General features: G+C 41.6%; 1 long non-coding RNA gene across 1 annotated transcript in view; it reads right to left on the bottom strand.

Annotated features, from left to right (window-relative positions):
- The window catches only part of LOC308670003, a 67,326-nt gene extending 63,500 nt beyond the window's left edge, over positions 1-3,826 (bottom strand). The window contains exon 1 of the long non-coding RNA XR_014026904.1: positions 3,747-3,826. This is a non-coding gene — a long non-coding RNA (uncharacterized lncRNA). The remainder of the gene's footprint in view (positions 1-3,746) is intronic.
- Positions 3,827-16,358: the final 12,532 nt, after the last annotated feature.

The following is a 16,358-nucleotide window of genomic DNA, read 5'->3' as shown; positions in this document are numbered from 1 at the left end:
TGTTTTTAGTGCTTCTAAATTTTTGTGGTCTGTCCAGACCTGGAAGGGGATTTTATTTCCCTCAAGGAAATGATGCCATGTAAGTAATGACCACCTCACAGCGTATGCCTCCTTTGCCCACACGGCCCAACGTTGTTCAGTCTCTGTGAGTTTCCTGGACGTATATGCACACGGTTGCAATTCCCCCTCATCATTTTCCTGTAATAATACAGCTCCCACCATCACATCACTCGCATCTGCCTGTATTACAAAGGTTTTATCGGGATCTGGGTGTCTCAGTATGGATTCGGCAGAAAAAAGTCTCTTTAACCTCTCAAATACCACTTGACATTTCATTGTCCACTTCAGGGGCTGGCTGGGTTTCACTGAGTTTCCCCCTCCTCATTTTTAACAAGTTCGTGAGGGTCAGGGCTATTTGAGCAAACGAAAGAATGAATTGGCGGTAGAAGTTTGCAAACCCCAGGAAACTTTGCAATTGCTTCCTTGTGCGGGATAATGCCCATTCTAATACTGCCCTGACTTTCTCGGGGTCCATTTCAATTCCCTGTGGAGATATGTGATACCCCAGGTAGTCTATTCTTTCCTGGTGGAATTCACATTTCGATAATTTTGCATATAGGTGGGCAGCCCACAATTTTTTCAGAACTAATCTACTAGATTAATATGCTCCTTTTTGGTCTCAGTGAAGATAAGGATGTCATCTAAGTAAACCAGGACCCCCTTATATAGGTGCTCTCTTAGCACTTCATTAATTAATTGCATAAAAACTGTGGGGGCCCCTTGCAGTCCAAATGGCAGAACTTTGAACTGGTAGCAACCCATTGGACAATTGGATGCAGTCTTCCATTCATCCCTTTCCTTGATCCTAATGCAGTAGTATGCTTCTCTTAGGTCTAGTTTGGTAAAAAAAAATCCTTCCTTTTGATAGATGGGATAGCATATCCTTCATTAGTGGTAGGGGATACAGATTACTTTCACTAATTATGTTTAGGGCCCAGTAACCCACGCAAAAGCACATAGTGCCGTCCTTCTCCCTGAACAGGACCGAAGTGGCCACTTTGGGTTTGGCAGGCTCAATAAATCCCCTTTCTAAGTTTTTATTTATGAATCTTTCCATCTCTGCCATCTCTTTAGGGCTAATGGACTACAGCCTGGGCTTCAGGAGTTTTGCCCCAGGTTTGAATTCTATAGCACAGTCTGTGGGTCAGTGAGGGGGGAACACATCCACCCGTTCCTCACTGAAAACTTCAGCAAGGTCCCGGTATTCTTCCGGTATTTCTCTTCTCCCACTGATGCTGTCTCCACTCCTCAGGTTTGGGGGGGTGCTTTGAGGTTTTAAGTTCATATACTCCCCCTCTGGGAAGTTGAGTTCTGCTGTCCTCCAATTTACCCAGGGGTTCAATTTCTTTAACCATTCCATCCCTAAAATCATTGGGCATTCCATGCCTGAGGTCACTACAAATGTTATGTCTTCCTCATGGGTCCCCAGGGACAGGTGAACTGGTAAGGTGGCTAGGGTAGCTGGTACCCCCCATGCTATGGACCCATCTAAGTGGCCAAAGGAGATTGGTTGCTTTAGTCTCCTCACCGGAATGCCCAAATTCCCCACTAGTGGTGGATTAATGAGGCAGCGGGTGCAGCCAGAGTCTATTAGGGCTTTTACTTTGACAGCTTCAGGCATGGAGGAAGCTAATATAGTCACTGTCTTAAGGATGGGTGGAATGGATCCACTTACCAGGGTTTCACCCTCCAAGCTGTCCTCCGAGGTGTCCACTACCCCTGCGGTGTAGGCTGGAGTCCCCTCCCAGTCCTTGGCAGGGGTTGGGGACTCTAGACCCTCTATCCCCCTCATGGCTGGTTCTTTTGGTTTGGTTGGGGACTTCCCTGATCTCCTGGCTCGTGATGGGTCTGATTTGCACTGAGGGGCTTTTGAGCACCATTCTGGGCTGTGGTGGCCCTCTCTCCTGCATTTGAAACAACCCGTTGATTTCTTAGCCGTAGCCTGTGGTTTCGCTGGTGCTATAGTTCCAGATTTCCCCCCCCCACTGTCTCTCCAGCTGCAGCTCCAGGTGCTGGTGCAGCTGCGGGACTCAGGTGAGCCAAGGGTTTTTTTCATTGAGTCAATAACTTTGTCTAGGATCCAGTCTGCATGTGGTGCATAACTCCCATCCTCTTCGCTGACGTGCAGGGAACTCTTCATCTCTTGCTTCCATTTGGGTTGGTGGCCATCCCGCCTCAGGGTCACTTTCCTCGATGCCTTTTGCCACTTCCTTTTCCTTCCAATCCCCATTGACCACCGCAGTTTGTGGTCGTGTGTCTCCACCACCTCTTCCCCGGAGGAATAATACACTTCAGCTTCCAATAGTTAGTGGGATTTCGGTCAGGGGGAAAGTTCCCTTTCCATGGGGATTCCCTCCTTCCTTGCCTCATTGTTAGACATTGTATTTTTTGCAAAGTCCCCCGGTAAGGTTCTTCCTTCCAGGGTGACTCTTAATGCAGATCCTGTCTAATGTCAGAACCCACTTTAATTCACATCTTAAGAAAGAGTCTTGGAGACAAGATTATCCAAGCAGGAACTTTTACTAAAATATAGATGACAGAGGGTATAATAGACAGGATCTGAAGAATTCCCTCACAGATCAATATTTTTAAACTGTCCCCAAGCAAACCCCACCCCTCAGTTCATTCGGTCAGTTCTGGATCAGCCAAGCTCCAGGTGGTAAGCCCCTCATGGGACAAACAGGATCATTCCCACCCCTCACATTTCATCCGGAGAAACAATCCAGATTCCTGATGTATTCCTTCCTCACTTACCACCCCCTTTCTTAGCTGTCTGCAAGATAAGAGGGGAATGCCTGGTAATTGTTTATATTGTGATGGATAGCAGGTAGGGGAATACACAAAGGTTAAAATTAAGGAACGAAGTGAAAGTAATAAAATCCCATGCTTGTTCCCTCTTCTCCTTGGGAATGGCAGAATCCAGGGAAGGGTGAGATTAGGGTTTTGCACAGAAGAGACAGTTAGAAATGAAATATAAATGGATTCTGACATGGCATTTGTTTTTCGTTGGCATGCTAATATTGTCAAGGTTCCAATGAATGAGACAAATCAAACAAATTGCTGGCATAATTATTTATCTAAAAAGTCTTAGTAATGAAACAAAACATCGGCACTCATGGAAGGATGCCAGAATCTGAAATCTCCTCCCCCCAAACCCATCATAACACACACACAATCCCCACCCTTATCTACACATCATAAATCACATTATCCAATTAGTTTCACATATGAGGTCTATCCTCCCATTCTGTACGGGGCCTTCTTATCTTCTCAAAATAGCTGTTAGAAAATTCCCTCCCTACAAGATTCATAGTGAAGCAGTTTAAACAAAAGGCTGTCTCTTACATTGTCAGTGCAAAAACATGTCAATGTTTGCAGCATTGACAAATACTTTTTTAATGTAACTAAAAAAATGCATAAAAACTGATAATAACTTTATTCCACTGAGAAATGTTCTGAAAAATGCTGTCTTGAAAATAAACATTTCACTTTAAAATATTAGTAATTATTTATGATCTTAATAAGTAGTGTATATTCTAGTTCTAACAATTAAAAAATACCATAATTACTGCTGTAAAAAACATTATACTGCATACATGGGGGCTATACTTCTTTACTCATTCAGACAAATATTCTTTGATAAAAAAACTAAGTCAAAGAATTTTAAAAATACATTTATTACTCACATACTGTTGAAGAGCTCTCTGTAAGTTTCATCACCTTTTCCTTCTGACATCAAGCTATCCAATTTGTCAATCAGTTTTGCTTCCACCTGTAATATATATGTACTCACAAAAATGTTTAGAGGTTTTAAATCAAACTCAAGATAAAATCTACAGAGGAACAAGTATTTTCTAGAAATATGTTCCTTTCATAATGGCTAGATTAAGAGTTAAAAAAGCTAAGGGAATAGATTACTACATTATTTTGTCTCTTTGTACAATTGAAATAATTTCATAGTAATAATTATATATATAACACATACACAATAATATAAATAATATAAGCTGGCTGTAAAATAAATAAAAACAGATTATCTAAGCCCTCTGCTTGGAATCTTCCCCACATCTACAGTACTAATAAAAAGACACATTGTATATGCCTCAGCATAAAACTTTTCCCATTGCTCCCATCATTCTCTCAAGTAGTACATTGCATTATTATAACTTGTATTCCCATTTATGCTATTTAACAGTCTGATTCTATCATCTAACCCCATTCTCCAAAAAGCTTGGTGAGAATAACAGAACAACAGAATGACAAAGTTGAAGGAACCTTGGAGGCCTTCTATTTCAACTCCTCCTCAGGCAGGAAACCCTATACCATTTCAGACAAATGGTTGTTCAATCTCTTATTTAAAACTTCCAGGGTTGGAGTACCCACAACTTTGCGAGACAAATCATTCCATTGATTAATTGTTCTAACAGTCAGGAAATTTCTCTTCAGTTCTAGATTAGTTCTCTCCTTGATTAGTTTCCATCTATTGCTTCTTGTCCTGTCTTCAAGTGCTTTGGAAAGTAGGTTGACTCCCTCTTCTTTGTGGCAGCCCCTTAGATATTGGAACACTGCTATCATGTCCTTTTTTTCATTAAACTAGAGATATCCAATTCAAGCAACTGTTCTTCACATGTTTTACCCTCATGTCCTCTGATGATCTTTGTTTCTCTTCTCTGTACTCTCTCTAGTGTCTCAAGATCTTTTTTACATTGTCGCGACCAAAACTGGATGCAGTATTCCAAGTATGGTCTTACCAAGGCATTATAAAGTGATATTAACACCTCATGTGATCTTGATTCTATCTCTCTGTTAATGCAGCCTAGGACTGTGCTAGCTTTTTTGGGCTGCCACCGCCATACACTATTAGCTCATATTTAAGTGATTGTCCACTAGGACTCCAAGATCCTTCTCACAGTTACTACTATTGAGCCAGGTGCTACCTATTCTATATATGTGTTTTTGGTTTTTCTTGCCTAAATGTAGAACCTTACTTTTTTCAATTTTATTTTCTCATTGAATTTCATTCAGATATGCAATTAATTTGTTAGATAGATAGATAGATAGATAGATAGATAGATAGATAGATAGATAGATAGATAGATAGATAGATAGATAGATAGATAGATAGATAGAATCAATCTAGGAAAGATAAACAGCTACAGAATGTAAATTTGGTAGTTTGATAGCTAATGATAGTTGATTAAATAAGTGTGTAAAAACTGTAACAAATTGTTCTTGTATGACTAACGTTACCCTGGAAAATTCTTTTTTATGAAGTATTGGTAAATATGAAACTTGGGAGAAGGTTTCTTGAAGTGTTATTGGAAAATAAATGGTATGTGAACTCTGTGTCCCTAAAGGCCAAGATGGTTTTCTCCCATCTCCTCAATCCACTGGAGACCATTATCTTGTGATCTCCTTGTGAAAAGCAACTATCTGGAAAACTTTTTACTGATTTCCAATTCTTTCCTTCTCAGGAGAGGAATCGCAAAGAGCCAGTCCATTTACCAGGTCTATCTACAGCTTGCAATCTCAGCAGATTCAGCTTCAGTTTCCTATCACCAACTTAAGATAACAAACTGAGACAACTATGACCTGAATGACCGAGAATCTCCATAGACACTTCAGTTTGCTCTTTCTTCCCCAGTAGTACTTTTCTAATCATTTTTGAGAATTGCTTCTTAATTGCTTTTCATTTAATAGGAACTTTTGGAATGACAGGTTTTACAGCAGTAGGTGAGTCTCCTTCAATCCTTCACAAAAGAAAATTTAAATACAGTTTTAAGGATTTTTTTTAAAAAATAAACAGAAAAGATTAATTAGCATTGATTTTGGAAAATTACAAATGGACTAAATGTCCAGGTTAATTTGAAATAGGATTTCTTAAAAAACTGATAGAATCAAACTTTGAAAATTGGACCCTAGAGGCAACCTAAACAAAATAGTTTGCAGTTAAAGGAAAAGAACACTTAAATTTGACTTACTAATACAAAAGGAGCAAAATACTTTAACTTTGGCCATACTGAAGAATATTTGTGAATCCTGAAAAGTTAATTTTAAGAGTGTCTATCATGTATTTTAAAAAATGTTATAGAAGAGGGAATATATTTTACCAGACTAGACTGATCTGAAAGTAGACTTTAAAATGATAGGTTACAAGCAGGGCTTTTTTTCTCATAGAACGCTCAGAACGGAGTTCCAGCACCTTTTTTGGATGGAACCTTGTAGGGTAGGCAAGGCGGGTTGTATGACATGTGTGAGTTCCGGCACCTTTTTCTTTTACAAAAAAAGCACTGGTTACAAGAATGATATGGAATAAGATGTTAGACTGAATATATAAATGAAACTAGCTAATATCTTAATAATTACAAGGGATATACCAATAACAAACCAAAAGAACAGCATGGGTAACTTTCTTATATTGTTATAAAATAGACTTGCTGAAGTTTGGAAGAATTTTGTGAGAAGGAACACGATAGTTGTTATGATGAATAGGAGAGTAATTTATATATTTCTTTTATTTTTCTTTACTATATTTTTATTTTTATTTTCTATTTTTCTTTTTCTTTTATATTCTTAATGTTCTGCACTTTCTATTATATATTTTTATTCTTTTATTTTTCTTAGTTTGTATTAATTTTTATCTTTCTGATTATAATGTTTAATAAAATTACTATAAAAAGGGAAAATAAATGATAGCTGTCAACTTTTATGGTAATAAATTATGCAGAGAGAAATCATAATGTATGAATACTATATACATGGAAAATAGTCCATATAAAATAATTGTGAATCTACTTGTACAGTGCTGTATATACTTAGCCCTCATAAAAATAACAGTGAATCTACAGAATCTACTAATATTGCACATTCATATGCACATGAACCCTTTCTCCCTGCCCCCCTAATATTGTTGCAAATTTGAGTCCTTTTATTCTGCTATTTCACTTCAACAATTCAGTGCTTTTGCTTTGCTACATTTGAAACAGCAGGAAAAGGAACATGCAGAATACTTTGACACCAAGAAGTAGAATACAAATTGCAATTGCAGATGGCACATTTAATACTTCCTTGCTTGGCATCTCAAAGAGATTAAAATGAATTGGATTTTGGTACAACTTGGCAAACTATAAGGGTCAGATTTGAAAATATGAATATTGCAGCATATTATAATAGATTCTTACTAAAACACTATTGTTATCTATTAGGCTTATGAAACACCTTAAGCACTTGCATAGCAGCCACCACCAGGAGGCACTGAACTGTAACTGTTTTGGCGGGAATCAGTTTCAGTGGGAAAGAGAGGTTCAAACCGATTGGTTGGTTGTGTACCTGGCCAGGTACTGGCCAGGTACACTCCTTATATACCTATATAAGGAGTGCAGGTAACCCCTATTCCCCAGTACGGTCACTTCCACTATTAAAGAGCTGTTATGCTGTACTCATCGGCCTGGCATCCTTCCTACTCTACAGAACCCACTACACAACAACTATATTTCAAGCAATATGTTTCTCAAGGAGTATTTCTTATATTCCAAGTAATCCTGAAATAGGAAATTTCTATACAATTATTTTTTAAAATCAAAAACAGTATTTGTTGAGTAAGAGCCAAATATTTATTTCAGGTTAAATCTTTAGTTGCAGACATCATTCCATGGTATTTACTGTTACTTGAACTTCATTATATGCTGTGAGCATCTTTCAGGAAGAAAAGAAAGAAAGCAGCTTCCAGCTAATAATGTGGGAAAAGATTTTGAGACCAGACAAGACCATTATCAAAGGTCTATAGAGGTAGCATCAGTTGTTGTTGTTAGCTGCGAAGTCGTGTCCGACCCATCGCGACCCTATGGACAACATTCCTCCAGGCCTTCCTGTCCTCTACCATCTTCTGGAGTCCATTTAAGCTCGCGCCTACTGCTTCAGTGACTCCATCCAGCCACCTCATTCTCTGTCGTCCCCTTCTTCTATTGCCCTCAATCTTTCCCAGCATTAGGCTCTTCTCCAGTGAGTCCTTCCTTCTCATTAGGTGGCCAAAGTACTTGAGTTTTAGCTTCAGAATCTGGCCTTCTAAAGAGCAGTCAGGATTGATCTCCTCTAGGACTGACCGGTTTGATCGCCTTGCAGTCCAAGGGACTCGCAGGAGTCTTCTCCAGCACCACAGTTCAAAGGCCTCAATTCTTTGGCGCTCAGCCTTTCTTATGGTCCAACTTTCACTGCCATACATTGCAACTGGGAAGACCATAGCCTTGACTATACGCACTTTTGTTGACAGGGTGATGTCTCTGCTTTTTAATGTGCTGTCTAGATTTGCCATGGCTTTCCTCCCCAGGAGCAAGCGTCTTTTAATTTCTTGGCTACAGTCCCCGTCTGCAGTGATCTTGGAGCCCAGGAAAATAAAATCTGTCACTACCTCCATTTCTTCCCCATCTATTTGCCAGGAATTGAGAGGGCCAGATGCCATGATCTTGGTTTTCTTAATGTTAAGTTTCAACCCAAGTTTTGCACTCTCCTTCTTCACCTGCAACAAGAGGCTCTTTAGTTCTTCTTCACTTTCTGCCATTAGAGTGGTATCATCTGCGTATCTTAGGTTGTTGATATTTCTTCCGGCAATCTTAATTCCAACTTTTGATTCATCTAGCCCTGCCTTTGTCATGATGTGCTCTGCATATAAGTTAAATAGGCAAGGCGACAGTATACAGCCTTGCCGGACTCCTTTCCCAATTTTGAACCAATCAGTGGTTCCGTGTCCAGTTCTCACTGTTGCTTCTTGACCCGCATATAGGTTTCTCAAGAGACAAATAAGATGGTCTGGTACTCCCATCTCTTTAAGAACTTGCCACAGTTTGTTGTGATCCACACAATCAAAGGCTTTAGCATAGTCAATGAAGCAGAAGTAGATGTTTTTCTGGAACTCCCTAGCTTTCTCCATGATCCAGCGTATGTTGGCAATTTGATCTCTAGTTCCTCTGCCTCTTCAAAATCCTGCCTGTACTTCTGGTAGTTCTCGATCCACATACTGCTGGAGTCTAGCTTGTAGAATTTTAAGCATGACTTTACTAGCATGAGAAATGAGTGCAATGGTGCGATAGTTTGAACATTCTTTGGCACTGCCTTTCTTTGGAATTGGAATGTAAACTGATCTTTTCCAATCCTGTGGCCACTGTTGAGTTTTCCAAATTTGCTGGCAAATTGAGTGTAGCACTTTTACTGCATTGTCTTTTAAGATTTTGAATAGCTCAGCTGGAATACTGTCACTTCCACTAGCTTTGTTGTTGCTCAGCTTTTCTAAGGCCCACTTCACTTCACATTCTAGGATGTCTGGCTCGAGGTCAGTGACCACCTCATTGTGATTATCAGGGACGTTAAGCTCATTCTTGTATAGTTCTTCTGTGTAATTTTGCCACCTCTTCTTAATCTCTTCTGCCTCTGTTAGGTCCCTGCCATTTTGGTCCTTTATCATGCCCATTTTTGCATTAAACGTTCCCTTCATTTCTCCAATTTTCTTGAAAAGATCTCTGGTCCTCCCTATTCTATTGTTTTCTTCTATTTCTTTGCACTGTTCATTTAAGAAGGCATTCTTATCTCTTCTAGCTATTCTCTGGAATTCTGCATTCAATTGGGCGTATCTTTCTTTTTCTCCCTTGCCTTTCGCTTCCCTCCTTTCCTCAGCTATTTGCAAAGCTTCCTCAGACAGCCATTTTGCTTTCTTGCATTTCTTTTTCTTTGGGATGGTTTTGGTTGCTACCTGTTGTACAATGTCGCGAACCTCTGTCCATAGTTCTTCAGGCACTCTGTCTATCAGATCTAATTCCTTAAATCTATTTGTCACCTCTACTGTATATTCAACAGGGATATGATTTAATTCATACCTGAGTGGCCTAGTGCTTTTCCCTACTTTCTTCAGTTTAAGCCTAAACTTTGCAAGGAGAAGCTCATGATCTGAGCCACAGTCAGCTCCTGGTCTTGTTTTTACTGACTGTATAGAGCTTCTCCATCTTTGGCTGCAGAGCATATAGTCAATCTGATTTCTGTGTTGACCATCTGGTGATGTCCATGTGTAGAGCCGTCTCTTGGGTTGTTGGAAAAGAGTGTTTGCTATGACCATCGCATTCTCTTGACAGAATTCTATCAGCCTGTGCCCTGCTTCATTTTGCACTCCAAGGCCAAACTTGCCTGTTATTCCAGTTATCTTTTGGCTTCCTACTTTAGCATTCCAATCCCCCATGATGATAAGAACATCATTTTTTGGTGTTAGTTCTATAAGGTGCTGTAGTGCTTCATAGAACTGGTCAATTTCATCCTCTTCAGCACTGGTGGTTGGGGCATAGACTTGGACTACTGTGATATTGAATGGTTTGCCTTGGATTCGAACTGAGATCATTCTGTCATTTTGAGGATTCTATCCCAGTATTGCTTTTCCTACTCTTTTATTGACTATGAAGGCTACTCCATTTCTTCTGAAGGATTCTTGCCCACAGTAGTATACCTGATGGTCATCTGAATTAAATTCACCCATTCCTGTCCATTTTAGTTCGCTGATACCTAAGATGTCAATGTTCAGTCTTGTCATCTCTTGTTTGACCACGTCCAGCTTTCCTTGATTCATGGATCTTACATTCCAGGTTCCTATGGAGAAAAAATCTTTACAGCATTGGACTTTCCTTTCACCACCAGACACATCCACAGCTGAGCGTCCTTTCGGCTTTGGGCCAGTCGCTTCATTCTTTCTGGCGCTACTAGTACTAGCCCTCTGCTCTTCCCCAGTAGCATATTGGACGCCTTCCGACCTGAGGGGCTCATCTTCCAGCGTCATATCGTTTTGCCTTTTGGTACTGTCCATAGGGTTTTCATGGCAAAGATACTGTAGTGGGTTGCCATTTCCTTCTCCAGTGGATCACGTTTTGTCAGATCTCTCTGCTATGACCTGTCCGTCTTGGGTGGCCCTGCACGGCATAGCTCATAGCTTCATTGAATTACGCAAGCCCCTTCGCCACGACAAGGCAGTAATCCATCAGTATCCAGGGCTTAAAAAGCAAGTAGCAGAAAGTTTATAGTGTAAAATCCTACTGTTTTGTATAGATCTGCCTTGGTAAGGCCCTGCCCTCCTTCAAAAGGAGCAACGAAGGTTGCACTTGTGGAGAAGGGGTTTATTTTGCAATGAGTTGCCCTATATGCGGAAAGTATTTCAGGAGATGATTCAGCTGAAATCTCAAATGGTACAATGAAAGGAAATCCAATAAATTAATTTTAAGTGACCAAGAAAATGACCATGAAAAGGGATCCAGTAGCCATTAGGACAGACCTGGGTATTTTACAGCCATAGTCCACATCTGGCCCTTTGGCTGTCCCTGTCTAGCCCACATGATATTAATTGGAAATAAGAAATCAAATGTAAATACATGTGTCAGAGGATGAAGCCAAGCTGGGTCTGCTCTGTGAGTCACTATGTGCTCCTTCAGTCAGCTGGTGGCCATGGGAGGATGAGGAGAGAACGTATTTTTCTGCACTTGTCAGTGTGTAAGAATTTATGAACTGGAATAACCATAGCAATGAACCAACCAATTGGAACTGTTATTTAACTCAGACACGGGATTGGCTGTGAAAAGTATGTGATCCAGCCTAGGTCTCGGTGTGTCTTAGTCTCTCCCTGTGTCCTTATCTTCTGGGTTAGTTGTTGTTGTTCTCTATCATGTTGCCAAGAACTGAACGAAACTGTATGTATCATGTTTATATATATTTTATAAAAAAAAATTCTAAACTATGCCTCCTGCTCATTTTGAATGTGTGCTTATTTTGGGGGCTTATTTTTGCACTGGAAATCTGTAAACTTTAGCAGCACCTATGTAGCACTTCCCCTTCATGGATTACTGCCTTGTCGTGGCGAAGGGGCTTGCGTAATTCAATGAAGCTATGAGCTATGCCGTGCAGGGCCACCCAAGACGGAAAGGTCATAGCAGAGAGTTCTGACAAAACGTGATCCACTGGAGAAGGAAATGGCAAACCACTCCAGTATCTTTGCCATGAAAACCCTATGGACAGTACTAAAAGGCAAAACGATATGACGCTGGAAGATGAGCCCCTCAGGTCGGAAGGCGTCCAATATGCTACTGGGGAAAAGCAGAGGGCTAGTACTAGTAGCGCCAGAAAGAATGAAGCGACTGGGCCAAAGCCGAAAGGACGCTCAGCTGTGGATATGTCTGGTGGTGAAAGGAAAGTCCGATGCTGTAAAGATTTTTTCTCCATAGGAACCTGGAATGTAAGATCCATGAATCAAGGAAAGCTGGACGTGGTCAAACAAGAGATGACAAGACTAAACATTGACATCTTAGGTATCAGCGAACTAAAATGGACAGGAATGGGTGAATTTAATTCAGATGACCATCAGGTATACTACTGCGGGCAAGAATCCCTCAGAAGAAATGGAGTAGCCTTCATAGTCAATAAAAAAATAGGAAAAGCAATACTGGGATACAATCCTCAAAATGACAGAATGATCTCAGTTCGAATCCAAGGCAAACCATTCAATATCACAGTAGTCCAAGTCTATGCCCCAACCACCAGTGCTGAAGAGGATGAAATTGACCGGTTCTATGAAGCCCTACAGCACCTTATAGAACTAACACCCAAAAATGATGTCCTTATCATCATGGGGGATTGGAATGCTAAAGTAGGAAGCCAAAAGATAACGGGAATAACAGGCAAGTTTGGCCTTGGAGTACAAAATGAAGCAGGGCACAGGCTGATAGAATTCTGTCAAGAGAATACGATGGTCATAGCAAACACTCTTTTCCAACAACCCAAGAGACGGCTTTACACATGGACATCACCAGACGGTCAACACAGAAATCAGATTGACTATATGCTCTGCAGCCAAAGATGGAGAAGCTCTATACAGTCAGTAAAAACAAGACCAGGAGCTGACTGTGGCTCAGACCATCAGCTTCTTGTTGCAAAGTTTAGGCTTAAATTAAAGAAAGTAGGGAAAAGCGCTAGGCCAGTCAGGTATGAATTAAATCATATCCCTGTTGAATATACAGTTGAGGTGACAAATAGATTTAAGGAATTGGATCTGATAGACAGAGTGCCTGAAGAACTATGGACAGAGGTTCGCAACATTGTACAACAGGTAGCAACCAAAACCATCCCAAAGAAAAAGAAATGCAAGAAAGCAAAATGGCTGTCTGAGGAAGCTTTGCAAATAGCTGAGGAAAGGAGGAAAGCGAAAGGCAAGGGAGAAAAAGAAAGATATGCCCAATTAAATGCAGAATTCCAAAGAATAGCTAGAAGAGATAAGAATGCCTTCTTAAATGAACAGTGCAAAGAAATAGAAGAAAACAATAGAATAGGGAGGACCAGAGATCTTTTCAAGAAAATTGGAGAGATGAAAGGAACGTTTCATGCAAAAATGGGCATGATAAAGGACCAAAATGGCAGGGACCTAACAGAGGCAGAAGAGATTAAGAAGAGGTGGCAAAATTACACAGAAGAACTATACAAGAACGAGCTTAACGTCCCTGATAATCACAATGAGGTGGTCACTGACCTCGAGCCAGACATCCTAGAATGTGAAGTGAAGTGGGCCTTAGAAAAGCTGAGCAACAACAAAGCTAGTGGAGGTGACAGTATTCCAGCTGAGCTATTCAAAATCTTAAAAGACGATGCAGTAAAAGTGCTACACTCAATTTGCCAGCAAATTTGGAAAACTCAACAGTGGCCACAGGATTGGAAAAGATCAGTTTACATTCCAATTCCAAAGAAAGGCAGTGCCAAAGAATTTTCAAACTATCGCACCATTGCACTCATTTCTCATGCTAGTAAAGTTATGCTTAAAATTCTACAAGCTAGACTCCAGCAGTATGTGGATCGAGAACTACCAGAAGTACAGGCAGGATTTCGAAGAGGCAGAGGAACTAGAGATCAAATTGCTAACTTACGCTGGATCATGGAGAAAGCTAGAGAGTTCCAGAAAAACATCTACTTCTGCTTCATTGACTATGCTAAAGCCTTTGATTGTGTGGATCATAACAAACTCTGGCAAGTCCTTAAAGAGATGGGCATACCAGACCATCTTATTTGTCTCTTGAGAAATCTATATGCGGGCCAAGAAGCAACAGTGAGAACTGGACACGGAACCACTGATTGGTTCAAAATTGGGAAAGGAGTCCGGCAAGGCTGTATACTGTCGCCTTGCCTGTTTAACTTATATGCAGAGCACATCATGAGAAAGGCAGGGCTAGATGAATCAAAAGTTGGAATTAAGATTGCCGGAAGAAACATCAACAACCTAAGATATGCAGATGATACCACTCTAATGGCAGAAAGTGAAGATGAACTAAAGAGCCTCTTGTTGCGGGTGAAGAAGGAGAGTGCAAAACTTGGATTGAAATTAAACATTAAGAAAACCAAGATCATGGCATCTGGCCCTCTCAATTCCTGGCAAATAGATGGGTGTTGTGACTCAGGGCCAGCCTGTGGGTCCGGCAGCCGGCTCAGATGTCTCGGATGACTCAGATGAGGGGGAGGAGGAGTGTGTGGAAGACGAACCGGCTGATGATGGTTTGGAGGCTTCGCAGAGCCCCCAGCCGGGGCCCTCTTCTCAGCTGCGTGAGCCCGATAGTGCGGAGGATGATGACCCACAGCTGGCCCTGTTCAAGGACGCCCGACGCAGGAGGCAGTCGAGCAGGACCAAACAGAGAAAGGCTGTGGGACTCCTCGGGAGGAGGCACAGGAAGGCCACGCCCTGATCTCTAAATAAAAGGAGTGTTTGGGGAAGGGCTGGTTGCTGAAAGCAACCCTTCCGTTTGAGGATTCAAGTTCCAGTGTTTTTGTTTCTTGTTCTGTTATTTGAGTAATAAATCTTGGCAGACGCTTTCCAGCCTTAGACGCTCTCCAGTCTCTACTGTTTGAACAGGGGTTTGCCTTATTGCAAGGCCGGTAGCAGGCTGGTTCAGAACAATGGGGAAGAAATGGAGGTAGTGACAGATTTTATTTTCCTGGGCTCCAAGATCACTGCAGATGGGGACTGTAGCCAAGAAATTAAAAGACGCTTGCTCCTTGGGAGGAAAGCCATGGCAAATCTAGACAGCACACTAAAAAGCAGAGACATCACCCTGTCAACAAATGTGCATATAGTCAAGGCTATGGTCTTCCCAGTTGCAATGTATGGCAGTGAAAGCTGGACCATAAGAAAGGCTGAGCACCAAAGAATTGAAGCCTTTGAACTATGGTGCTGGAGAAGACTCCTGCGAGTTCCTTGGACTGCAAGGCGATCAAACCGGTCAGTCCTAGAGGAGATCAACCCTGACTGCTCTTTAGAAGGCCAGATCCTGAAGCTAAAACTCAAATACTTTGGCCACCTAATGAGAAGGAAGGACTCACTGGAGAAGAGCCTAATGCTGGGAAAGATTGAGGGCAATAGAAGAAGGGGACGACAGAGAATGAGGTGGCTGGCTGGAGTCACTGAAGCAGTAGGCGTGAGCTTAAATGGACTCCAGAAGATAATAGAGGACAGGAAGGCCTGGAGGAACATTGTCCATAGGGTCGCGATGGGTCGGACACGACTTCGCAACTAACAACAACAATGTAGCCCTTGCCCCTTTTCTGGAGTACCCTGAGAGCAGTGGTGGGATTCAAATGTGTGAACAACCAGTTCTCTTTGTGGATGCTGCTTCCGGAAGTACATTCTGGGCCTGGGCAACAAAAAATTAGCTACCGGTTCTGCTGAAGTGGTGTGAACTGGCTGAATCCCACCATGACCCAGGCTCGTCCAGCCACCATTGCCTTTGTTGAAGCACAGCTTGCAGGTGAGTGGGCAGAGGGCAGCTAGGAGCTAGTGAGTAAGCAGATGCACTGTGGTGGCAACCTAACTGTGACTAGGCCTGGACATTCGGTCCTGTGCAGCAGCGCAACAGTTGAGGGGTTCGTGACTCCGTGACCTTCGGCTAAGTTTCTTCCTGTTAGGGGACCCTAAATGGGCGAGAAGCCACCCCAAAGAGGTGGCAAAAAAGGAATAAGGTCCCAGGGACCACGGAGAGATGGCGGTCGACCTGATTGGTCCAGGAGAAGCCTTCTAGAAACCAACAGGAGAAAGGCTAGCCTAACTTCAGAGTCTAGCCCAAGCTGCAAGCAACCAAAGTCAGAAACACTACTTTAACCTGATTGTAAATAGCGTGTTTGAATCTGGGTAAGAACATCGATTTTCTATATCCTACTTATCAACTTTCCTGAAGAAGAAAAAAATCCCAACAAGCAAAAAATCTCCGAGGGGGATTTTTGCCCCACCCTTTGCTAATGGAAGTGGT

The sequence above is a fragment of the Vipera berus genome, assembly GCF_964194415.1.
Source record: "Vipera berus genome assembly, chromosome: 6".
Taxonomy (NCBI): domain Eukaryota; kingdom Metazoa; phylum Chordata; class Lepidosauria; order Squamata; family Viperidae; genus Vipera; species Vipera berus.
Note: the sequence above shows the minus strand (reverse complement) of the source record. Positions and strands in the feature narration are given on the sequence as shown.